Raw genomic sequence first — 26747 nt, 5'->3', positions numbered from 1 at the left:
GTTAATCCATGCCTCTCTTGTTTGCTTCTAAGGCTGAGTGCATTTTGGAATAACTTTGTGTTAGCTACAAATAACAATCTTTTCAAGCCCTAGCAACCAGGCTCTGCTTTAGCAAAGGCCTTTGAAGAGTTTCTTTCACTGCCTTTGCCCCTCCTCCTACACACACCCAGGTCCCTACCATCCCAATTAAAATAAGAGAAAGGGGGAGAGAAAAGGAGGGGGGAAAGAGGAAGGAGGGAAGGAAGGAAGGAAAGAAGGAAGGAAGGGAAGAAAGGAAGGAAGGGAAGGAAGGGAAGGAAGGGGAAGGAAGGAAGGAAGAAGGAAGGAAGGAAGGAAGGAAGGAAGGAAGGAAGGAAGGAAGGAAGGGAAAACGTGTTTAAAATGAGATAGCACAGTGTTTCATAGTTTTAAAGTACATGAAAGCCAAATGTGCACTTACCTGCTTAACATGCAAATTTTGGGATATAATCCTTCAGCAAACAACAGGTTTATTGATTATAAAGATTCCAGCAGAGCTTCCTTGCCAATGTCTGCTGTTTTTGTGAAGAAAAAGAAAAAAAAAAGTGATTTGGAAATGAGCCACCTTTATTTTAAGTTCCCCAGTCAACACGTTGCCACAGCAACCAAAGTTCTTGCAATCCGGGGACAAGACAGATGTCTTTGCTTCAATCAGGATGCAAAGCTTAGAGAAGGAAAAAAGCAAAAAAACAAAAAATTCATCACTTCGTTATTCGAAGTGTGAATTGTTCTGAGTTGGTTTTGAGCCATAGCTCTTATCCACAGGATCCTTTAACATGTATTCAAGCCCCTCAATATTGCAATACTTCATTTCCGTTAATTAAATAATTACATCTAACACTATCTCATGATTCAGTTGAATCCATTCATTGTCAGAAACAGTCCTTATTCAATTTAAAGTAGTTTATATTATTATGCAGTGCATTGAACAAGATGATGCTTAACTTTACTTAAAAGGAGTGAAGAAAAAGATGGGGACTATGAAAGGCAAGCAGAGAGAGAGGACCAGAAAGCCACTTACATTTTTTGTTAAACATGGTTGTTTGGCTATATGTGCTTATTCCTCTCACCCCTGAAGCTTCACTAAAATGAAGGTGAAGCAATTTATGAATAAACTAACAAGGACAAAAATAAGAGACAATAGCAGACAAGATATTACAACAAGTTTTTGAAAATGGAAAACATATAGAATAGTAAGTGAATTAACGTAATGGAGGAAGGTTCAATCAAGCTACCTGGACAGGAGAATACTGTAGAACAGTGAGAAATATTTATATAGAATTACAGATAAAGTCAGGTTCGAGGTCTACAGAAGACAGAATGTTAAAACAGAAAATTAGGAGATTGGTTTAAAAATCTGCTTTAAGAAAAGTTTGAGTTTTCAAACTCTTTTCACTGACCATACATGGGTATAGTGCGGGACAGACTTTTACTCCTGAGACTAAGATACCAGACAGATAAAGTTGGGAGGGAGGAGTGGCCCAGGTCTCAAAGTAGGAAAGTTAATAAAAAGTTTATATATTATATATTACAGTTTGCAATTTTATTTTATTTAATTTAGTGTTTGCATTTTTAAATTACTAAGTATATTTTTCAGAACAGTTTTAGGTATACAGAAAACTTGAGCATATAATGCAGAGTTCCTACATATCTCTCCTCCCTCTTTTTATTAACATCTTGTTTTATGTAGTACATTTCCTACAATCTCTAAACCAACAACGATACCTCATTATTAGCTAAGCCATAGTTTACATTGTCTCATTCTTTCTGTTGTACTGTTCTATGGGCTTGACAAATGCATAACGTCATGTATCTACCATTAAAATATTCAGAATAGTTTAGCTATTCTAAAAATCTCCCTATTCACCCCTCTTCCCATTCCACCTGATCTGCTGCCAACCACTGATCTATTTACTGTTTCTACAGTATTGCTTCAACCAGATAATGTCATGCAAATGAAATAGTCCGGTATATAGCTTTTCATACTGCTTTCGTTCACCTGACAATATGCATTGTTAAGGGCAAAGTGAAAATATACATGTTAGTATCAGAAGAAAACTTAAGGAAGATGATGTTACAATTTTGGATACCGATTTAAGTCAGTAGTATCTCATACAAGTGGAGCAGATGCCCACAACACATTGGGACCAGGAACTTTATTGATTCTGTCATTGTATTTATCATTTACACATATCTCAGCCACTCCATTTAATTATTTAAATTTTCGCTATATTAAGTAAAATTAAGGTTGCTGATCCAATATCAGGATAAATATTTTAGATTTTCCAGTTATTCAAATGTGTTTTCTCATCTGGCTTTCATAAGCTGCTTTATCCAAGGGACAGTCTCTGATAGAGGTGTCATCCATTACCATGGTAGGTCAGCAGCTTGAGGTACACCAAAAAGTGGGATCTCACCCATGAGCCTCTTGTTCTCAATAACTGAGCTAAACAGTACAGACATTCAGCTCAATATGGAAGAACATTTTTCTTGGAAATATTTTTTAGATGACTAGTTTCTTTACATAAAAAGCACAATTCCTTTCCAGAATATTTGAATATTCATTTACTTTTTCATAGTTGATTATATATAATTAACTGAAAAGTTTATCACAATTCACAATCACTTGTATAGCCTCAAAGTTTACAACAGAGTAGATCATCTGCTTTTTAAATGTTGGACTGGATTATGAAATAATTAAATTACCATTTGGCTATATTTTATCACATATGGTACACTTAAATAGTTAAGCAGTATTAGTCACCTGTTTTGTATTATGCTTGTATTACTTATTATACGAAATATGTTACATGGATCATACTTTGTTTTGACTATTAAAAAACTATGCCTACTATGTTTACTGCTGTAACCTAGTAATTCCATGTGAGTTCCAGAGTCCCGTGGGGAATTCCTCATATTGACATGGCATCCCAAGTTGCCAGAATCTACATTTGGATATCTATAATTTTGCTTTAAAAAAATATGTTGAAACCCAAGCAATTATCCCTTTGGCTATTCATCAGAGGAGTCTCAGGAGATTAAACATTTGTATTCTAGGGCTGGAATGATTTATCCTTTGAAAGAAATGTAAGGAAATAAAATAAGCTCAAAATTGCCTTTAAAACTATGACTTTGAAAGAAAATGTTACCTACACAGAAGACCTTTAGTGAAACAACTAAATGCCTATTTAACATGTATAATATGTTACAAGCCATATTATTATTTATACAAATAAAGAGTTGAAAGATATCTCATAAGACTCCCTTGAGTTACAACACTGTCTTTCAGCAGAATCCAATGAAAATCTGTTCTGTTTTAAAGAATTGCTCCAAAAAAGATTTTTAAAGAAATTCCTCGTAAGACATTGGTTAGATTGTTGTTGTTATGATCTAGTCTATGGCTCTCAACCTGTTTTTAATCATTCTTAATGAAGATGAATGTGAACGATTACTAATACGCACAGAGTTTGAATTGATGGAAGACAATTATTGAGTAACTTTTCAGCCTTCTAATTTTTCATGAATCTACCTCAAATAATTTCCTCAAAATCTATTTTCTTAAAATCCATCATATGGGAAGATAGAGTAGAGATACTTTTTCTTACTTCTCCCACCATATACAAACAAACAAACAAACAAACAAAACTTTAACATCATTATGTAAAGCAAACATAAAAAGACTCAGAGAAATGGAGAGAAGAATGCAGAACAGCTAGGGTGTTAGGACCCAAGGAATGACAAGATAATGAGTTTCCTGGTTTGGGTTTTTTTTTTTTTCCCCCTCATATATCCCATACATAGAGCTGAAGCAGAAATGTCAGAGGACACAGGAAAGGGAAAAAAAAAAAAAAAAGACCTAATCCCTGTCTATACCAGCAAAGGCAAAATGGAGAGCCTAAATATCCATTCCACCTGATAGTAATGAAGTATCCTTTCCTCTATCTGCTCGGGCAGTGTCAGAGAGGCCTAATGGAGAACTAGGACTTTAGCCTACTCCTACAGACGATGAAACCACCCGCTATATGATGTCAGTAGAGGGATGTGGGAGCAATAATGAACGTTCTTACCTCTTCAAGCCTGAAGGGTAAGAGTGGAGGCCTCACTGGGACTCTCACCTCTGTCCAACAGTAAAGAGAAACCCCTTCCTCGTGTGTCATTAGCCTGAGCAGGGAACCCAGATTTCTATTCTCACAGGGCAGTAGAGAGACTGCATAATTCTTCCTCTCCCTCTGCCCCTGCCAGATTAATATCAAAAGAAGTCAGAGGTTAAATAAGATCCAGAGTCTCATAATATAGTTCTAGAAATTTCCAAGTTCTGTCACAAGTCATTCATTACACCAAGAACAAGGAAGATCTCATACTGAAAGAAAAACAACAACAATCAATAATGGAAAACACTGAAAAGATGGAGGTGTTAGAATTCTGACAAGGACTCTAAAGCAACCATCATAAAATCACTTCAAAAGCAATTATAAGCATGTTTACACTAATTAAAAATACAAACCCACAATGAAGAAAGAGAAAGTCTCAGCAAAGAAATAGATACAAAAAAGACGAAATGAAAATTTCAGAACAGAAAATATATAATGACTGAAGTAAAAGAAAAACTCAATAGATAGGTTTATGCATCACTGTAGAATTGATTGTATACATTTATGTTTAAATTAACAGTAAAATTTTTGAAATGTTACTCAGCTAATTCTTTTAGTATGTTCATGAAGTATAATATTAAATAACCCTTCCTTATATTGTTACAGATGGTTAGCCAGATCAGATGAATCCCTTGATCTATCACGAATTATAAATTCTGAGATGGAGAGTGAACAAAACCAATTAAACTTTAAAGAATATGTCCTCAAATGTCAGGATAAAACACTTGTGCTATAGATTTAAAAAACAGAATGAAAAAACGTAAAATAATAGCACTATTTAATTTGAGATTTGTGGTAATGGAATTTATCTATTTGTATTTCTATTTTTTTAAACACAAATTTTAATTCTGGAAAGAAAAAAAATTAAAACATTGTCAAATACGGTAAATATGTTATGTTACCCATCCTCAGACTCAGAATCTGGTGTACATAATATGTGATGTGTAAATAAATATTTGGCAGTGCACAATATGAGTTTGGGAAATCTGCCTACAATGTGATAATCTACTTAGGGTGACTCTTCTTCACGGAGACTAAACTCTTTATTCTTTAATTTGTTTTTCAAACCCTTTTCCATCTGTTATTTTTCATGCCTTCTAATATCATTTTACCTGATAATACTGAGAGCTTTGTCTGTGTTTTCTATAACATAATCCTAAAGTTTAATCTATTATCTCTCACAAACACATATGTGGATGTGTGTGGATGTTTGTGTGTGTGTTTGTGTTTGAGGTTGTTTACATGTAAATGTATTTGTATGACTATATATGTACTTGAGTGGGTACATTTATGTATGTATGAGTCTATGTGTGCGGTTGTGTGTATCTATTGATTACATGTGTTTCTGTGTTTATGTGTGCATATTTGTATTTTATCTATCCAGCTACCTTTAAACTTTTATGTCTTATCTACCTACCTAGTTACCTACCTCTTATCTACCTATAGTCCAAAACAAAAATTACCTCACACCTTTTAGGATATTGTTTCACTTAACAAACTTAAATGACCATCTAATCAAAAATATATGCTCTGTACCTAAACTATGCTAGTGACTATGCCAGTTACTGTAATTACAAAGCTAAAAATGTATAGTTTCTGCACTTAAAAAATGTTTCTGCTCTTAAAAAAATTTAGAAAATTGAGATTATGGATATACAAGTGAAATGTAATTTATTTTAGTCATTGAACCAAAGTTATACAATCCTACCTAAAATTTCTCAACATTTTAATAAATAAATCCCTGAAATTCCTTAGTCTTGCACATTGGATTCTAATTATCTGACTCAGGTGCCCTTTCCAGTGTCCACTGCCCTCCCTGCATGATTTCCTGACATATAACTGGTATCTTAGTGGACTTGAGTAATTCACTATTTTATAAATGTCCACTCTTCCTCACTTGCCTCAAAACATTAAACATGCTATTTCTTTTCAATTTACCTCTTCTCTCTCTTCCAATTTCAATGCATTTAATCTGAACCACTTCTCCAAACTGATGCAGATTCTACATAGTAACTAATTTATATGTCCTTAGCAGCCTTCCTTTAGATTGTACCTATCCTGTAATAATTATCACAATCTGCATAAATCAGTGAAAAGATATAGCTAACGTGTCAGTGATGTGCCCATCCCTGTGTTAGACACTAGGGATACAGCCAATAACAAAAGGGCTCTGCTCTGACCTACCTGGAGGTTAGCATCCAGCAGGAAAATAGAACTTTTAACAAATTATTTTTAAATTATTATTTTCATCAAATTAGTTGTAACAAATTATTTTATATGACAAGAGTGAGCAAGTTCTGTGAAAGTAGCTATAGAACACTATGGAAGCTTATAGTAAGCATGTTTGTGTTATTTATGTGGCAGAGCATTGCTTTGAGAAGAGAGACCACATATCTCTGGCACCTCCAGGGTACCTTGCATAGATATGAGGCATTCAAATGATATTTACTAAATGGCTAAATAGGTTTAAAAATACTTAAAGCAATTGCTCAGTTTATAGTAACAAGAAAGTAAAAAGCCTGGTCATACAACTAGGCTGCTTTTCATTCTTTTTTAACCATGTTATAGCAAGCAAATAGTAAGATTCTAATAAAACGTTATGATATCTTCATTATTTCAGTCGCGTGGCTGTTCTTAGTAGCCCATACAAATGACTTAGAAATCAAACTGATTTTCAATGATAACCACAACTGTTATTTGTGTGACTTCAGGAATAAACAGTTTATTCTAAAATAACAAAGATTCTCAGTGAATAAAAAATTATGACAAGTGCACTTAAAGCATTAAAATTGTTCTGGGAGTAGAATAAGCCACACTAATTAAACAAATATCACCAGTGGTTGGGTATCCATCAGACCAGAAATCTCTCTGGACTAAATCTGAATCAAAAGATTATCCAAGAAAAAGCACTGCTGCTTGGATAATACAGCGCTGCTACATCATTAGACACCACTGTTTCTGAAATTTTACTTCAATTTCAACTTAATTATATTTTATTTCATACTTTGCCTTAATATTGATACAGAAAAATATCTGATTCAAGCATTCATTTTTTAAAAAAAAATTTTATACAATTAGTGCCTGAATTTAATGAAAATTATTTATAATGTCTATTATTACAGAGCTAGGCTCAAATAATAATGACAATATACTAACAGATGGATAGAGCAATTTAATCACTAGACTAGTAATAATTCGATTTCCCAAATCCAATGATTAAAAATATGGATGTATCCATTGATAAATTAGGTGTGAAGAGAACATGAAGCCTTAGAGAATAATTATTTTCAAGAGCTGAGTCACTATGTGGCCTCAGGCTAATATGTGCTTCCACTCACTTCCCCCAATCTCTTCTCTTTAAATTATTTCCATTTATTCTATTGAACAATTAACGTACTGGATCTGTACCCTAACAAACAGATCCTACTATTTAGCCTCAAAGTCTTTTTTTTTTTCATTATGTTAAGAGAAAAGAGTTTTGATGGGAACTGAAACATAACAAGAACTTTTGATTTTGTGTTACCGAAGTAAGGTACTTGAAGTACTTGAGACAAGAAATTTGTCTGTTTTTCATCTTTTAATATTTAAAAGTTTATGGTTTTGAAAAAATGATAGAAAATCACATTCAATAAAGAAAAGTACAAAACCGAGAAAATATGACTACAGATTCTACCATCTATAAATTACTGTATTTATCTTATTATGAGTAGCATTCCAGGTGTATATCCACACTGCTATGTATAAATAGAAGACTGTACAAATAGAAGGATAGATGAATGAATTGCAGATGTGTGAATAGGTGGATAGATGAATGGATGAATAGATGGACATGATTTTATAAACTTAGAATGCATTATATTTGCCATTATAGTGAAAAATTAAATTCAACTTTATTTAAATTGTATTTAAATGAACAGAAGAGAAACAAATAAAAACAAAGAAATTTTCAAACCGTAATGAATGTTCTTCAAGCACAAGATAGCCTCTTAAATATTAAGTTAGAATCATTTTAACAGCATTTTAATTTATACATTATTTCACTTCCTATTATAAAATATTAAGATATTAATGCTCTTATTATTCATTTATCTCATAAAATTTATGTTTTTATTTTTGAATTATCAAGGTTTCAAATATTTACTTTTCTCCTTTTAAACCGTAACTCCAACCACTGTCTTGTCTTGTTTCTGTTTTTTAATGCATATAGTGCTCACCACCAGCTAGCTCCTTTACCATATCTTCTCTGTCTCTGAGAGCTTTATTTGTATTTATTTCTATGAGGCTAAATTTCACTTTTAGGTAGTAGAAATATCAACATAACCTAGTTTAAGATGTAGTAGAAAAATGCCAACTTTTAATGTCTTAATATTACAAATCTTATTTTTTGCTTATACTAAATATTTAATGCATATCATTCAACGATCTAGTCTGACAGAGGCTCCACCTCAGCACCTGCTTTCGTAATCACTGTGGTAGGGGGATGAGATCATAGTGATTAACGTGGTAGCTCTTAAAAGATAAATGTCATTTCCACTCATACAGAAAAGGAAGTGCAATCCTAACACATACTCTAAAGGACTGGAACTGGAATATGATTGTGAGTAGCTCTCGTGATTACCATAGTCTAACCTTTTGGAACACTTTTCTTGTTTTCATACGCACTCAATGGAAACAGCTCTCAAGATCCCTCCCGTCACAAGATCACGTTTGAAAATCAGAATCTCTGGATGATTCATGGTACTCCATTAGAAAATGGTCGATGGCTGTCCACATTACATTCAGAAATGACTCCTTCTGAGCTAAAACTTATGAACCAAAAAGACATATTATTTTGCTCATACATATCCAATTAAAAAAAGAGAAATAAAAATAAGATGTTCTCAAAAATAAAAACAATTTTTTTTTGCTAAAAAGGAGAGAGAGGGGATAAACTCCAGATTAAGGTATGTAAAATTCTGAAATACACTGGGTAGACATTCTGAAATTCACCTATCCTGAAGAAGGAGGATATTCCTTGAGTAAGCCATTTCTGCTCCCTAGACATAGTTCCTTTGTCCATTGTTCTCCATACGCCTTGTTCCATTCCTCTAAGTTCTTCCTTTTCCATTGTACACTGCATCTACCTTATACCTTTTTTAAGTTAAAAAAATATTAACCAAAAATTCTATATCTGGCAAACTGTCCTTTAAAAATGAAGGGGAAATTAAGACATTCTCAGATAAACAAAAGCTGAGAGAATCTATTACCAATATACTTGCCCTACAAATAACACCAAAGAGAATCCTTAAGGTTGAAATAAAAGTACAATAGACAGTAATTCAAAGCTACTTAAAGAAATAAAGATCCTGAGTAAATGTAACTATGTGGGCACATAGAAAAGGCAGGATTAATGGTGTAAACCTATTTTTTATCTCCTACATGGTTTAAAGTACAAATGCATAAAACTAATTGTGAACTATATCATTGGGAAAACAAGGTATAAACATGTAATTAGTGACAACAACAACAACAAAAAGGCGGAGTACAGAGCTGTATAGGAGCTGAGTTTTGTGTATTTTTGAAGTTAAGCTGATATCACTTCTAACTTGATTGTTATCATTTAGCATGTTTATTTTGATGTCCACAGTAACTACAAAGAGAATAACTAAAAACATACACAAAAGGAAATGAGAAGGGAAACAAAACTGTTCACTATGAAGTAAATCAAGTAAATACCAAAGAAGGCAGAGAAGAAATAGCAAAACAGCAAAAGTATGTCTTTCCTTATTTGTAAGTATTTTAAATGTATATAGATTAAACTACCCAATTAAAAGTCAGAGACTAAAAGGGTGAATTTTTAAAAAGTGATGCAACTATATACTATCTAGAGGAATCACAGTGATACATATAGGTTGAGAGAATAAAAGGTGGAAAATATATTCCACGTAAATAGTAACTGAAAGAGAGCTGGGGTGATGATACTAATATCAGAGATAAAGAAAACATTGTATATTAATAAAAGAATCAATCACAAAGATTTAACAATTATAAACATATGTAAATCAAAACCACAAGGAGATACAACTTCACATTCAATGGGATAACTATAATTTAAAAAATACTAACAAAAACCAATGTTGATGAGGATGTGGAGGAGTTGGAAAACTCATACGCTACTGCGTGGATTATAAAATGGTGCAGTTGCTGCAATAAATAGCTAACCAGTTCTTAAAACATTAAATAAATAATTACTCGGTGACCCAGCAATTTCACTCCTAGGTATATGAGAACAAGTTTTCAAATAAAAGCTTGTATATTAATATTCATAGAACCTTATTCACAATACTCAAGAGGTAGAAGCAATTTAAATGTCCACTGGTGATGATTGCCCAACCTGACAAATTGCAGAAACCAACACCAAGCCCTAATTTCCCAGGTCATCAGCCAGCCACTTAGTGGCAGTTTTCTTTCATTTGCGTCTTCCATCATGGAAATATCAGTGCTTTTATCTTCATATAACAGACTCTCAGAACATGCGTTTGATTCTTAAGCTTGCAATGGTTTGGCTAACACTATCACCCATGAATTTCCTGAATGCTTTTTTATGGTCTTAATGGTTTCTGAAATAGAATCTCATTCATTCATTCATTTATTCATTCATTTAATGGTGGCATTGGTTAATGAAATCCAATAGGTTTCAGCTGTACACTTTAACAGTAAGGTATATATACATTTACACTGTGTGTCCACCTCCCATAGTTAGATTTCTTTCTGTCACCACATATTTGATCCCCTTTACCCAGTCTACTTCCTCTCTCCCTCCACCCCTCTACCTTCTGGCAACCACTAAACAATTGTCTATGTCCATGAGTCTCTGCTTCTTTGTCCTGTTCATTTGTTGCTTTTAGGTTTATATCCCACATATAAGTGATATCATGTGGTTTTCAACTTTTTCTGTCTGGCTTATTTTGCTTAGCACGATTATCTCAAGGTCCATCCATGTTGTCTCAAATGGCAGTATTTCATCTCTTCTTATGGCTGAGTAATATTCCATTGTATATATGTACCATGGCTTCTTTGGCCAATCATCAATCGTAAGACACTTTGGTTGCTTCCATGTCCTGGCCATTGTGAATAATGCTGCTATGAACATCGGTGTGCAAATATCGTTTTGCATACGAGTTTTCAAGTCTTTGGGGTAAATACACAGCAGAGGGATTGCTGGATCATATGGTAGATGAATCTTTAGTCTTTTGAGGAAACTCCGTACTGTTTTCCACAGTGGCTGTACCAATTTGCACTCTCACCAGCAGTGTATGAAGGTTCCTTTTTCTCTGCATCCTTTCCAACATTTGTTATTACTTGTCCTGTTGATTATAGCTCTTCTAACAGGTGTGAGATGGTATCTCATTGTAGTTTTGATTTGCATTGCTCTAATAGCTAGCGATGTTGAGCATCTTTTCATATGTTTGTTGGCCATTTGTATATCTTCTTGGGAAAAAGTGTCTGTTCAGGTCCTCTGCACATTTTTTGATTGGATCGTTTGCTTTTATGTTGTTATTAAGTCATATGAGTTCTTTGTATATTTTGGATATTAGGCCCTTATTGGAAGCGTTGCTTGAAAATATATTTTTCCATTTGGATAGTTGTCTCTTTACCTTGTTTACAAGTTTCTTTTGCTGTGCAGAAGCTTTTTAGTTTAATGTAGTCCCATTCATTTTTGTTTTCACTTCCCGTGCCTTTGAGGTCAAATTCATAAAATCCTCTTTAAGTCCAAAGTTTTTTAGTTTAGTTTCTATGTTTTCTTCTATGCAATTTATTGTTTCAGGTCTTATATTCAGGTCCTTAATCCATTTTGAATTAATTTTGGTGTGTGGTGATAGACAACAGTCTAATTTCATTCTTTTGCAGGTGGCTTTCTTGTTTTCCCAGCACCATTTATTGAAGAGGATTTCCTTTCTCCACTGTATGTTTTTGGCTTTTTTGTCAAAAATTATTTGTTCATATAAACATGAGTTTACTTCTGTTCCACTGGTCTGTGTGTCTGTTTTTCTGCTAATACCATGCCTTTTTGATTATTGTAGCTTTGTGGTATAATTCGAAGTCAGGCAGAGTGATGACTCCAGCCTCGTTCTTTTTTCTCAGGATGGCTTTGGCAATTCGGGGTCTTTTGTGCTTCCATATGAATCTGATGATTTTTGTTCTATTTCTTTAAAAAAATGCCAATGGGATTTTTATGGGAATTGCATTAAATATGTATAACGCTTTAGATAATATGGTCATTTTTACTATGTTGATTCTCCCAATCCAAGAACACAAAATATCTTTCCATTTCTTTGTATTTTCTTCAATTTCTTTTAATAGAGTCTTGTAGTTTTTATTACATAGGTCTTTCACATGTTTTGTTAAATTTATTCCTAGGTATTTTATTCTTTTTGTTGCAATTGTGAAAGGAATTTTTTTCCACTTCTTTTTCTGACACATCATTGTTAGAGTATAGGAACACAAAGGATTTTTGAACGTTGATTTTGTAACCAGAAACTTTACTGTATTTGCTTATTGTTTCTACTAGTATTTTTGTGGGGTCTTTAGGGTTTTCTGTATAGAGAATCATGTCATCCACAAACAGTGACAGTTTGACTTCTTCATTTCCTATTTTGATGCCTTTTATATCGTTTTCTTGTCCGATTGCACTCTCTAGGACCTCCAATGTTATATTGAATAACAGTGATAGTGGACAGCCTTGCCTTGTTCCTGATATTAGAGGGAAGGTTTTTAGCTTTTCAACCATTAAATATAATGTTGGCTGAGGGTTTGTTATATATGGCCTTTATTATGTTAAGTTACTTTCCTTCTATACTGATTTTGTTAAGTGTTTTGATCGTAAATAGCTACTGTATCTTATTGAAGGCTTTTTCTGCAACTACTGATATGATCATATGATTAATTTTTTAATTTATGTGGTATATCACCTTAATCGATTTGCATATGTTGAACCATCTTTGTGCTCTCTGGATGAAGCCCACTTGATTATGGTGTATAATCTTCTTAATATGTTGCAGTATTAGGTTTGCTATTATCTTATTTAGGATTTTTGCATCTGTGTTCATGAGGGATATTGGTCTGTAGTTTTTTTGTGTGTGTGTTATCTTTACTAGGTTTTGGTACCAGGGTAATTTAGCCTCATAAAATGAGTTGGGAAGTATTGCTTCCTTTTCAATTTTTTGGAAGAGTTTGAGGAGAATAGGTATTAAATCTTTGAATGTTTGGTAGAATTCACTGGTGAAGCCATTTGGTCCTCAGAATCTCATTTGATATCAAAGGCAGGCAATACATTTCATACATGGAGATTATTCACCCAATAGATAGCATGAAAAAATGTTCAATGGTTTATTGAATACTCAGTCGTGCTGTACTCTGGTAGTACCATCTTGAGAGTTTGGTCCTTCAAGATGTCATATGTACTTTAAATTAGCATTTGACATACAGTATTATTCCTCCTATGATCAAAATTCACTGCTCAAAGGATTTCTATAGGATAAACCTAAAAGACCCTTTTATTAAGCATTTCTTTCTCTCACTGAACTTTGTCTTCTGTTGGTGGAGAAGATGTCACGGAGAATACTTGTACCAGGGGATATAATGTTATTCAACTAGAATTTGAAACTGCCATCTGGTCATTTTGGACTCATCATGTCATTGAAACAACAGGAAAAGAAGGAGGTTACTATATTCGTTGAGGCCTTAGTCCTGATTACCTTGAAAATTAGGACTATGGCCAAAAAATGGGAACAAAAAGAAGCATGTCATGAGATCTCAGAAGTCCTGTTTTGTGTTTACTTAGTCTATTTTGAAAATTTCCAAATCTATATAGAATATTGTAACAAACATCCATATCCCTTTATATTTATAAAATATTAATATTTAACCATATTTCTTCATCTTTCCATAGATGAGAAAGAGAGAGAGCTTGCAGATATCATTGCCTTCATAATACTAAATATTTCAGCATGTACCTCCTAAGAACTAGAATATTGTCCTACATATATACAATGCCATTGTCATCCCTAGTATATTGTCCACCTTCAGATTTCCTAATTTTCCTCAAAATAAAACTGTAAAAGAGTAAATAGTCTTAAGTCTGCTGTACTCTATATCTGAAAGAAAGCAGAAAAGGCTGGGAGTAGACTCCTACAAGGTCACAGAAATTTATCTTCAGATCCCAAGCCCAGGACAAGATCTTAAAATGAAAGTGTGGTCTTTTATGCCATAAAACAACATAAGTTTTTCCGATAACAAGTCACAGAGCTGAGGACAAATAAGTGTTAGAACCTGCTGGTGATCCTGTCTTATTTCTTCTTACGTCCCTAGGCACACCATTTCTTATCCCACAGAAACAGAAACCAACTAGAAAAATATTTTTCAGGTTTCTTTCACAGGTGGGAACAGAGCCAACCAAACCCCTAAATTCATGCAGTGAACTTGGCTCACCATCTCACACAGAACACTTACTTCATATGACCCTGAAGGGATAACTTCCTGACTACCACAGGACGCTGGTAGTACAGCACACTCATGAATTTATCTTATTCATATGTATTTCTATTTCATTTATGACCATGGAGATTTTTATGTTATGCTTGATCCCACTTAAGCCTTTTTGGTTTTCCTTTTTATACTTCATGTATTATCATTATGTGTCTGTCACAGAAAAATATAACATTGAAGCATAAACTATTTGCAATATCTTCAATTGGAAATAATTACCAGGACCACTGCGTATGGTTCTGCAGTTTCTTTAAAACTCAGGAGGACCTAGCTTAAGAGTGATCAAGAGCTAAAATCCAGCCTGTTGCTTCACACCAAGTTGTGTGTCTGGCAAGGGTCTGCATGCACCTATAGGAAGAGGCATCTTTTTTCTAATTCACACAAAGAAATTGTTTGCCTACCAAGACATATGTCATAGATATGTGCCCAGTGAGAGGGAATATTTTTTCTCTACTTCGCTCAAAGACAGCCTATGGGCTAACAATATCCTTGGTTATTTTATTCATTTAAAAACCATCCAAAGATCCCAGAAAGATAGTGGCAGTTTTTCAACCCCCATATAAAATAGAGAAACTAAATGGCAAAACTGAAGATCCTAATGATAAAGGGGTTAATTCAATGAGAAGATATAACAATGCTAAACATGTACACATTTAACGGGAGAGCTTCATATTATACAAAACAAACAATTACAGCATTGAAGCATAATTACAGTTGGAGACTTCAACACTCTTTTCTCAGTAATCAACAGAATAAGTGGACAATAAATTAAACTAATTGACATTAGGTCACTCCATCTAAGAGCAAAATACACATTATTTCAAGTGCATGTAAAATAATCATCAAGATAGACTGTAATTTGGCCGGGGGCGGGGGGTAGTTAGGAGAAAAGAAAAATGCAACTAATTTAAAAAATTAAATTATACAAAGTATGTTCTCTGATCACAATGGAATTAATGTCTAAATCGACAATAGAAAAATTCTCAAATGGAGGCTAGGAGAAAAAGATGAAGGAATTAAGAAGTACAAAATAATCATGGAGATGTAAAGTACAGCATAGGGAATACAGTCAGTAATACTGTAACTATGTCTGGCATCAGGTGGGTACTAGGCTTTGGGGGGAGTCACTTTGTAAGTTATAAAATGTCTAACTTACTGTGCTGTACATCTGAAACTAATCTAATATTGAATGTCAATTGTAATTGAAAAAGAAAAAAGAAAAGAAAAATCACCAAATATTTGTGAATTTAACAAAAATACTTAAAAACAAGTAATGATTCAAAAAAGAAGTTTAAAGGAAAATTAGAAAATATTTAGAATTGTAAAATGAAAATAAAGCTAGCTAAAATTTGTGGGATAAAACTAGAGAATTGCTTAGAGAAAGATTTATAACATAAATGCTTACATCTGAAAAGAATGTCTTAAATCAATGTTCTAAAATACTTATTGATCTAAAATCAATTATATATCTATTAATTATTTTATCAATTATTTAAAATGTTGGTGATAATACAAATTGGTACAGCCACTGTGAAAAACAGTATGGAAGTTCTTTTTAAAATTGAAAATAGAACTACCATATGAATATTATTAGCCATAACAGAGGAAAGAAATTCTGCCTTTTGTAACAACATGGATAGAATTAAAGGAGGCTTTACTACATAAAATAAGTCAGACAGAAAGGGACAAATACTGTGTAATTTTACTTATATATGGAATCTAAAAGTTGAACTCACTGAATGGAAGTTGCCAGAGGCTGAGTGGCGAAGGAAATGAGGAGAGGTCGGTCAAAGGGTACAAACTTCCAGTTATAAGATAAATAAATTCTGAGGATCTGAAATACAGCATGGTAACCATAGCTGACAACAGTGAAGTTGCTGAGAGAGTAAGTCTTAAATATTCTCACCATATACAAAAAACGATAATTATGTAAGGTTGTAGAGATGTTAACTAACTGTACTGTGGTAATCATTTTGTAACACATTTATAAAATCATCACACTGTACAACTTAAACTTACAAAATTAATATGTCAATTATATCTCAATAAAGCTACCAAAAAAAAGAGACAAGAAAATTCTTTCCAGATAATCCTAATAAAACCAATGGCAAGATTCATGGCTCTAGAAGCGAATAGTTTGGTTTTCTTTAAACAAAAAAATCATTCACTCTAGTCCTAAAACAGGTTATATTGATAATTATTGTTTTTGTTTTCTTCTTATTACTATACAAAACATTTTATTTTGCGTATTCACATGAGCAACTTTGTAAAACAAATAATCTAAAAATGTTTTATTCTGTAAACATGATTTTTATATTTATAAAAGTATATATATTTGTCTGGTGGCAAATATTAAATATGTAGTTAGTTGAAGAATTAATAATGTTATTAAAAAATCTAACTGGTCAATTTTGGAGGATAAGAAACAAATATATAGAAAACTGTTAAATAAAATTAGAGCATTTATCTTGCATTTCTTATATGAATTATGTCACTGGATAACAGATGAAAAGAAGCATCTATTTTAGAAGTATACCAACTGAAAATTGAAAGAATTATAACCTCATTCTGCAATTCCATGAATCAACACATTAAGGCATTGAGCACTAATAAATACTAATATAAAAAATAAAAGTGTAAAAACTAGAAATTATATTCCCCCTGATGAACAAACACACAGTTACCTATAAACGTCCCAAAGGGATCAAACCTGAGTCTAATCAAATATCTGGGTCTAGATGCATAAAACAGAGGATAGAAGAATTTGTTCAACTACACTCTAAATTCTAAATCAGAAAAATCCGGAGTGCGGGAAACTTTGTATCAAATAGTCCAGGTTCTTAAAAAGATAAATTATAGGGAAAATAAATAAATATGAAATCTATAAATTAAAAGAGATATAAAATTAAAAATAAATGTGCAAGAGTAAACTATAGAGTCTAAGAATGTATACCTGTGTGATAAAATATTTTTAAAAACCACGGAAGTGATCACTATAATTGTTAATTTTGAAGAGAGGGGCAAATGGAGGAAATTCTGAGGTAGCTGGCATCCTAATTTTTTTAACCTGGATGCTGGTTACAAGTGTGTCCAACTTTTAAAAATTCATTAAGCTACACATTTATTTTGTATGGCTTTATGTATTTATGTTTTATTTTATAGTAAGATGTTAAAGTTCTCTGCCCAGAAGACCTGAAAAGGCAATTCTCTCAAGAAGACATACAAATGGCCAACAGACATATGAAAAGATGTTCAACTTTACTAGCTATTAGGGAAATGCAAATCAAACCCACAATGAGATACTACCTCACACCTCTTAGAATGGCTATCATCAACAAGACAAGTAGTAACAAGTGTTAGAGAGGTTATGGGGAAGAAAGAACCATCATATACTGCTAATTGGTACAGCCACTATGGAAAACAGTATGGAGGTTTCTCAAAAACTAAGACTAGAATTACCATTCTATATATAATAATACAAATAGCCCAACACTGAACAATACAATTGTATCTGTCCGTAGAATCTTCAACAAACTAGTAGCGATCAAATCAGTTCTTTCAACTACCATAATGATCACGCGTTGGATTTTTTTAATTAATTAATTTATTTATTTATTATTTTATGGTGACATTGATTAACAAAATCCAGTAAGTCTCAGCTGTACACTTTAACAGTAAGGTGTATATATATATATATATATATATAGTTACACTGTGTGGTGTTCTCCTCATAGTTCAGATTTATTTCTGTCACTACATATTTAGCCTTGCCTATCTACCCAGCCCCCTCCCCTGCCTCCTTCCCTCTGTTAACCACTAGTCTATTGTCCATAAGTCTCTGTTTGTTTGTTCTGTCCATTTGTTGCTTTTAGGTTTATATCTCACATATAAGTGATATCATGTGGTTTTCAACTTTTTCTGTCTAGCTTATTTCGCTTAGCATGATTATCTCAAGGTCCTTCCAAAATACAGCAAATGGCTGTATTTCATCTCTTCTAATGGCTTAGTAATATTCCATTTTATATATGTACCACAGCTTCTTTAGCTAATCAACTATAGTAGGACACTTTGGTTGCTTCCATGTCCTGGCCACTGTGAATAATGCTGCTATGAACATCGATATGCAAATATCTTTTTTCATATTAGTTTTCAAGTCTTTGGGGTAAATACTCAATAGAGAGATTGCTGTACCATATGGTAGAACAATTCTTAGTTTTTGTATCAATTTGCAGTCCCACCCAGCAGTATATGAAGGTTGGATATTTTAAAATAGTCCAGATATAATCCAATTTTGTTGGTGATTTTAGAGATAACATGAGATTAAGTCACTGGCAAGATAATCTATTCTTTTATACTTTGAATACAAATAGGCAAATGAGCATGATATACAAGCCTATATTTCAATTAAATCAGTTATTGTGCTATTTTTATTGGTACAACATCCCAGAGTCTAGCCTATAAGTCTTTATTTATTGACATGGATAAGAATTTTATATCCATATTATAGATTCCCTCCAATATAAGTAATGTAAACTTATAATTTGACAAATATTTAAGTAATATTAATCACTTTATGCCAAATTACTTACCAAGCTGAACATACTAAATATAAAATGTTATTACAGAAAAAAAGCATTATTTCCAGTGATTACTCCATTTCTTAGTACAAATATAGTGATGAGTATTAGAGAATATAGAACACAGAATGTCACCATGAAAACATAAATCAGGTAAGATGACATTTTCAGTAGGAGCACAATATGAGGAAGTGATTGTTAAAGATTTTTCAAAGGCTTATATTGATTATTATTAAATCTAGATCTTATCTATCAAAATACAGACAGCAAAAACTATACAATGGAAATAAGTTATATTGCATGTATCTGGATCCAACAAAATTTTAATGCAAGTTAGATAATCACTAACAAACTGATTCATTGTTCAAGGAATGTAAGAAATATATGTGTATTGGCAAGTCTCTTTGATAACATCATGCAATCAGTCATTTAAAAATCCATTCTTTCTAGAATGAATCAATTTAAATATTGCTTTATCTTTTTAATTAGCAGTAAGCAAAATATTTTGCTTACATTATATAAATGTCTAACCACTATGCTGTACACCTGAAACACAATATTGAATGTCGACTATATTTGAAAGAAAAAGAAAATTTTTAAAAATCAAAACAAATGTGAAGACCCATCCTTAAATATGCACAAGAATTATCTATGCTAGAGGAGTGAGATAAAATATGATTAATAGGGAGAGTAAATCCATCCTGTCTTTGGAAAGAACAGCTAGGTCAGAGTCATATATTAATTGTGATATTAAAAATAACTATTACTGGAGAGCCACTGTTTTTAGTAAGATAGTATTTTCTTTTTAATGGATGAATAAAGTATTTACTTTTATTTCACCAACAAGATGATATGTACAAAAAAGCATATAATAAAAGGGATATGAGACAAAGTGTACATAACTCTACTCTTAATATTATTTATTTATTTGTCCTTTTTTTCTCCTTTAAACATTTCCTGAACAGAGTTGTTGTGCTCAAAATTGATTTTGCTGTCTCAGCCATATTGGGCTGAAATGCTTTTTGCCTTTCATCTGAATGAACAATTTTCTAGTTAGACACACTGGATTTGGAGTTGAGTCAATAAAAGCTTTACTGTGTCCTTTTTCTTTCCTCTTAGAGCACACAAAAGAGACTTAAATCCCATTCATCTTTTCACTTGCCACAGTGGAATCTTTAGCAATGCAATTATGGCTTGAATGAAGAAACGTAGCAAGAAATTGGCAGAGAAACAAATAGGAATTTCCTATGTTCCATACTCTGGGTATGCATGTAAATTTGTCTAACTTTATTTCTCTTTGCTATGCTTTGGGAGCATACTTCCTTATCAGGGGTTTAATGTAATCCTACTAAGTCTCATGTGGCTTAACTCAAGTTATTCGCAAGAAAGCCAATTTTATTGGATCCTTGAATTTAAATTTAAAGATTTTTGAATGGATTGTATCAAGGAGTTCTTTTCATAGCTTTCAAAAGGATGTCATTCAAAAGGATCAAGTATTAAACACAGAATTTTTCATATTCATAAGCATTTATACAAATTATTTTTGAGATGTCAACCCTATTTTATATACTGTGACATAAGAACCATGACATACTGCATCATCTTATCTGACACATTTCAACTGAAAATAATCAGTTCTAAACTATCAGTAGTGAATGAAAAATATGTTTTGAACCAACGGAACTACAAAAAAGAGTAGTAATTCCTAAGGAGAAAGCATGGCTATTGTGTTAATAAGCCCAGTGGTGATTCCACGGCTCAAGTACCAACTGATTTTCTACTCTATTCCACTTAACTCCAGAGGTCGTGCCAGCTCTTTTCTGAAACAGGCAATGCTTTTTAGTCCATAGATTTATTGGATCTGATCAGATGCTTTCTCTGCACAAGACATGAATAAAATATCAATTTATTTTCTGTGTTCTGAGTTCCTTTTCAAATTTCTTTCTAGTGACATAAATATTGAAAAAGCTACAGAATGTTCAATAATAGAAAAAAAGAGAACCAGCTAGAAGAAGGGCAGGGAAATGTGCAAACAAATATAAAAATTCAGTTCCTCCATGAGAGAAAGACAATAGTGACATTTAATAATCAATATATAGAAGATATGCTCAAGAATAAAGAGAAATAATGAAAACTCAATGATTTTATTTATCCAACAGATGTTTATTGTAGAACTATTCTATATCAAGTACTATTCTAAGATCTAGAAAATAATAATATAGCAATCAATAAACAAAACAGTGATATCACTGACTACATGGCCCTTACATTCCAACAATGACAGAGATAGTAAACAAAAATAAGTAAATTCTTACTATGCCAGACACTGATGTGTAACATGGGGTGGGGTGGAGGAGATTGGCATTGAACTGCGTGCCTTGGTCTTTGTTGAGGAAAACGTCTGACAGATGTTTATTCTTAAATATTTGTTGAGGTTGTAAAATTATACCCTAGTGTCAAATTCACCATATCTATCAGCATAATTTACTAGAATTGTATTATATTCATGAAAGATGTTAAAAAATACAAAGATGAAAATATGTAATGCTTGGATGAGAGGAAAAATTTACTATTCCACTTCTATTATACTCTAGGACTGTAAGACTGCTAATATGAATCAAATCCAAATAAAAGATCACAGATGTTAGGTTGAAAAATATAGACCAATGAATATCAATTTCTTAATAAACATATGGAGGTTATATTAAAGGACAAGCAATGAAACAAACATAATAAATATGAAAAACACAAATAATTTCTGTAAGAAAAGAAAAAATATCCTTAAGCTATGTGGATTCTTTCAGGAACAACTAAACATATAACTGGGAATAAATCAGTGAGAATGACTTGTTTATAGATGTTCAAAAGATCTATAATATGATTCTATATGAAAGATAATTTTCAAATGAGAAGATGTAAAAGGAAATATTTTTATAGATTCAGAATCGACTTAGAAGGATACTGAGGTAAGAGAAAAAGATAGATTTTTTTAAAGATATAAATAACTAAACAGTGAAAATCCCTAGAGCTTATGCATTTAATAAAGAAGGTGCAATACAATCTCTGATGTTGTCAGCAGTACATAACTGTTCTAGGTAGTGAAATGTCAAGCTGATGGGAAAAAAAGCCACCAAGTTACAGTCAGTAACAGTTATTAAGCACCTCCAATATGCAAGGCAATATACTAAGTACTGAATTACAAAGATATTTTTAAAATATTGTTCCTGTATTGATAATAGTCATCAGCCAGGTAGTTAGGACTGTGATGTAAAGAAAAAATTATAATGTCAAGTGCTAAGCACATGATATATTTATGCATAGGATGCCTTGGAAGCATATCACAGGCTGGGAGTAGAGTGGTGGTCCTCAACCCAAACACTGCTTCAACTCAAAACCCATGCATTTTCTTACTATGAAGAACTGAAAGCACAAATGGAAGGGATTCAAATGACATATATATTAAGACAAAATGACTTCAGAAATGGTACAGAGATGAAAAATGCAATTCAAAAAATAAAGGATATTCACATAGTCAAGAATAATTTCTAAGAACCTGCTGTGTTCCAAAAACTCTGCTAAGACCATGAGATTTACAAAGATGAATCGAAGAGTATTTTAGCCTACAAGGAGCTCATTAGTCTAGGAAAGGAGAATGAGAGGAATAAGCCTATTACCATGACATATTTCTGTAAACATGTTTATTAAGAAATGCATTGAATATTAGGGATGGCCAAAAGGGTGAAATGATCATTTCTGCTTGTTCCTGATTAGTTTTTGAAGGATGACTTGGAATTCAAGTATATAAAGAAAAGGAGATATTTGCAGAAGCAACATTTTGCAAAAGCACAAACACGGGAATCATCTGGAAGTATTAGAGGAAGATTAGATGGTTTTACATGATTGTAACAGAGGATACATGTGGTACAATTGGATAGATGCACTTGTGAAGGGTTTTTCTTGCTTGCTTAAGTATCTGAATTTCCCAGGAATGTGAGTTTTATGTAAATGAATTATAGAAGATATCATTGGAAAATTGATTGCTATCAAATTTTGAAGGACCTTAAACACTAAAATAAATATTTCATATGATTTTTGGAGATCAAAGAGAATTTATTAAAGGATTTGGGGCCAGAAAGTTTAGAGGGTGTTGCCTGAAGAAAACTTAATTAATGATTGTGTCCAGGATTGTATGAAGTAGGAAAAATGGTTGTACCTGTGAGGAAAGAATCAAAAGACACTTAGAGCGATAAAGAATCAATATTAAAATGTCAGAGGAAAGTGTCAAAGATGACTCTAAGATTTTGGTTTATGTGTAAACTGTAGAAGAAGAAAAAAATAACTGTTCTTATCAACTGAGATTATAAGAACTATTAGAGAAGAAACACATTATAAATACTCAACATAACATCTTGTTTACACACTGTTAAACATTTATAAAATTAAAATTAAAATAATTTCACTTTCTCTTCCCATTACAAAGTAAGCTGTATTTTATATTTCTTATGACAAATTTTTTTCTACTTCTTCAATTGTTCTAAAAAAAGACTTTGGAAGTTCAAGTCTCCGTGCAGCTCTTACATACCCAATTTTGTACATTTAATAATAAAAATCATGGAAACAAGCTCCTAGCAGCTGGCGCTGGTACCTTCCCAGCTGTTCTTTCTCTTCTCAGCACCTCAGGATGTGGTATTGGGCAACATACCAGTGTAGGAAACAGCCTTTACTTCCTGTGATATTAGCTCTCCTGATTCTAAGACAAGAACAGATGTTCATCCAAAAAAAAAAAAGTGTGGGAGTATATTTCCTCATATCTTTCCATTTGCACTGACCTCCACCATAGACAGATTTTGCCTGTTTCAGTTGTAATAACTGGCTCCAAGCCTTTAAGAGAATAACCTGATGAGTCAGGAACTGAGACCTTGAACAAGGATTTTTTCATTGAAGGGCACATTCCAGCAAACGCTGTAGTTTTTCCTCTCAGTGCCTTCCTCTTTGCCTTGCCCTTTATTTCTGTACAAAACTGTTCTTGCTGAGTAGAAAATTCGTCTTTCTTAAATCAGTACAAAACAAACTTTAACATGGGCGTTAATGGTGCAAGATATGTTTCCATTTCTATTATTTCTATTTACCTTCTTTTTCTGCCCAAGGATAGGTTATTAACCAAGTTGTTATCTATTCTAATGACACTTTGATAATGAGAAAGATGCTATTAATAATTGTCTTGGGCCATCAAGTGTAAAGGAGAATTTAGGACACCAGATTATTCATCTGAATGAGATTTTGTCTTCTTTGTGCTCTCTAAAGAGTGATTATAGGATGAGAAATCTGAGAAAATGCTATGTAGATTTTGAAAAAAATAAATCTGATATGATTCAAGAACTTTGCTGAATTTAGTAGAGTCCATATTTTCCAGTAAAAATGGTGTGTTCTTTCTCTTCTATTTATTATTATTATTTGAAATAATTTTCATGTGTGCTATTTTTACTATTCTCTCTTTTGTTATCTTTGAATTTGGAGACCTCATTTTAGCTTTATTACAAACTCTAAGTGTCCACAAATCTTAGCCCCACTGTAAACTTTATCATATCATTTTAAGCAGTATGTATCATTTAGGAAAGTATTTCAAGAGTTCTGCTTACTTGTAGCACACTAGACTCTATCTGCTTTTGAAAACACACACACACACACACACACATCTAGCAGAAGCCATTAATCACTATACAATGTGCTCTAGCTTTTTCTGTAACATTTAGGGTAAGAGAAAACTTAACAATTATTCATCACTATGCTCAATTTAGCAGCCAATTATTATGTCATTCTTTGTGTACCTTGGCAGCAATAAGGTGACATCAGAAAATATTTACTAAACTGAAATTTAAAATTCCTTCGATCAAAGAAAACAAAATGAGTGCCACTGTATACAAAACATTATACTGAAGCAATTAGTATCAAAGTAACAAAGCCATAATCTCTGCAAAAAAGAACTTAAAACTTATGTTTGAATAAAAAATAGCCTAAAAATGACTTATGCATATATATCGATATAGAAGGAAATACACAAAATTCAAATTATGGTTTTTAGTATTATGGGTTGTACAAGAAATATCTTAATTTTTCTGTTTGTTTTTCCCCTAGTATCAAGAAATGAAAAAGAGAGAATAAGGTTCCTGTCAGTTTATAAACAAGAAGTACTTTTATTGGACAACAGGTGACACTTCTAAGTTGGTGGGAAAAGTACAGCACAGTATTTTAAGGTAATAGTCATATATGTCACTTAGCAAAGTGAAGCTGCTGGGCAAATAAGAACATACTCATCCTTAATTAAGAACAGGCCTTAGAGGTGAGACATCAATAGGCAATAAAGTTTTTGCTTTAATGGCACCACTTGAGGAAGAAGAATCATAACTTTCTGGGTCTCTCCTTCCGACAACAATATGATGAGGTGAGATGACATAAGTTCACAGTCTGCCTTCTCTCATGACACACTGAGACTCATTTTTAGGCTGATCCCCTCTGGACTGAGCAGACAAATTAAAGGTAGCCTTGTTGAAATCAAACTATGGCCCAAGGTACGTTATTAATGTTACTGCGTTACCAGCCACATCTACTTTATAAGATTATCTCATCCAGAGAACAGAGTAGAGATATTAGGGAGATGAGATTAGACTTACTGCTTCTGACAGGTTCTTTCTATATCATTAAGTGCTTCATTTAATTGATGTGTAATTAAAATTATAATACATTTTTCTTTTTGTTACTCCAAGTGTATCCCACAGAGTAATACCAGCATGACCTGGTTGCTTGCTAGAAATCCAAATCATCAGGCTATATCCCAGAACTGCAAATCAACATCTCCATTTTTAACAGGCTACTCAGATAATTCATACTAAAGTTTAAAGTACACTGCTTTATCTAACTCAAGGGCCAAGTCAAAGCTCAGAGAGCTTGGTAACTTGTCCAATATAACATACGTAATTGATGATGAAAGCAGGCAGGCTCAGGATCATTTGTAAGTAGAGAATGTCTCATCATTTCCTAATATCCCTCCAATATTTTTCATATAGAAATCTAAAGAAATTAAGGTCAGCCTTAGAAGGATTCTTATGTTAGAGTACATAAGGATTTTTCAGCCATTGGTGTCCATGACATAACATATCTTTATAGTAACTTAAAACGTTTAAGAAATGTTCGGAAAAATAGTTTATATTATTAGAATGTCTTAGCTCAGGCTGTTAAAACAAAAGACCATAGACAGGGTGGCTTAAACAACAGATAATTATTTCTCAATTCTGGAGGCAGGGAAATTCAAGACCAAGATGCCAACAGATTCAAAAAAAAAAAAAATCTCTAGTGTCTCTTCCTCTTATAAAGACAGTAATCCTGTTACGGGGGCTCCAACCTCATGACCTCATCTAAGCCTAATTACCTCCCAAGGCCCCATTTCCTGAAACCATTATATTGGGGGTTAGGGATT

This window comes from Pteropus medius, unplaced genomic scaffold, assembly GCF_902729225.1.
Source record: "Pteropus medius unplaced genomic scaffold, Ma_sr-lr_union100, whole genome shotgun sequence".
NCBI lineage: Eukaryota > Metazoa > Chordata > Mammalia > Chiroptera > Pteropodidae > Pteropus > Pteropus medius.
The sequence above is the reverse complement of the archived record's forward strand: the minus strand, read 5'-3'. Positions refer to the sequence as shown.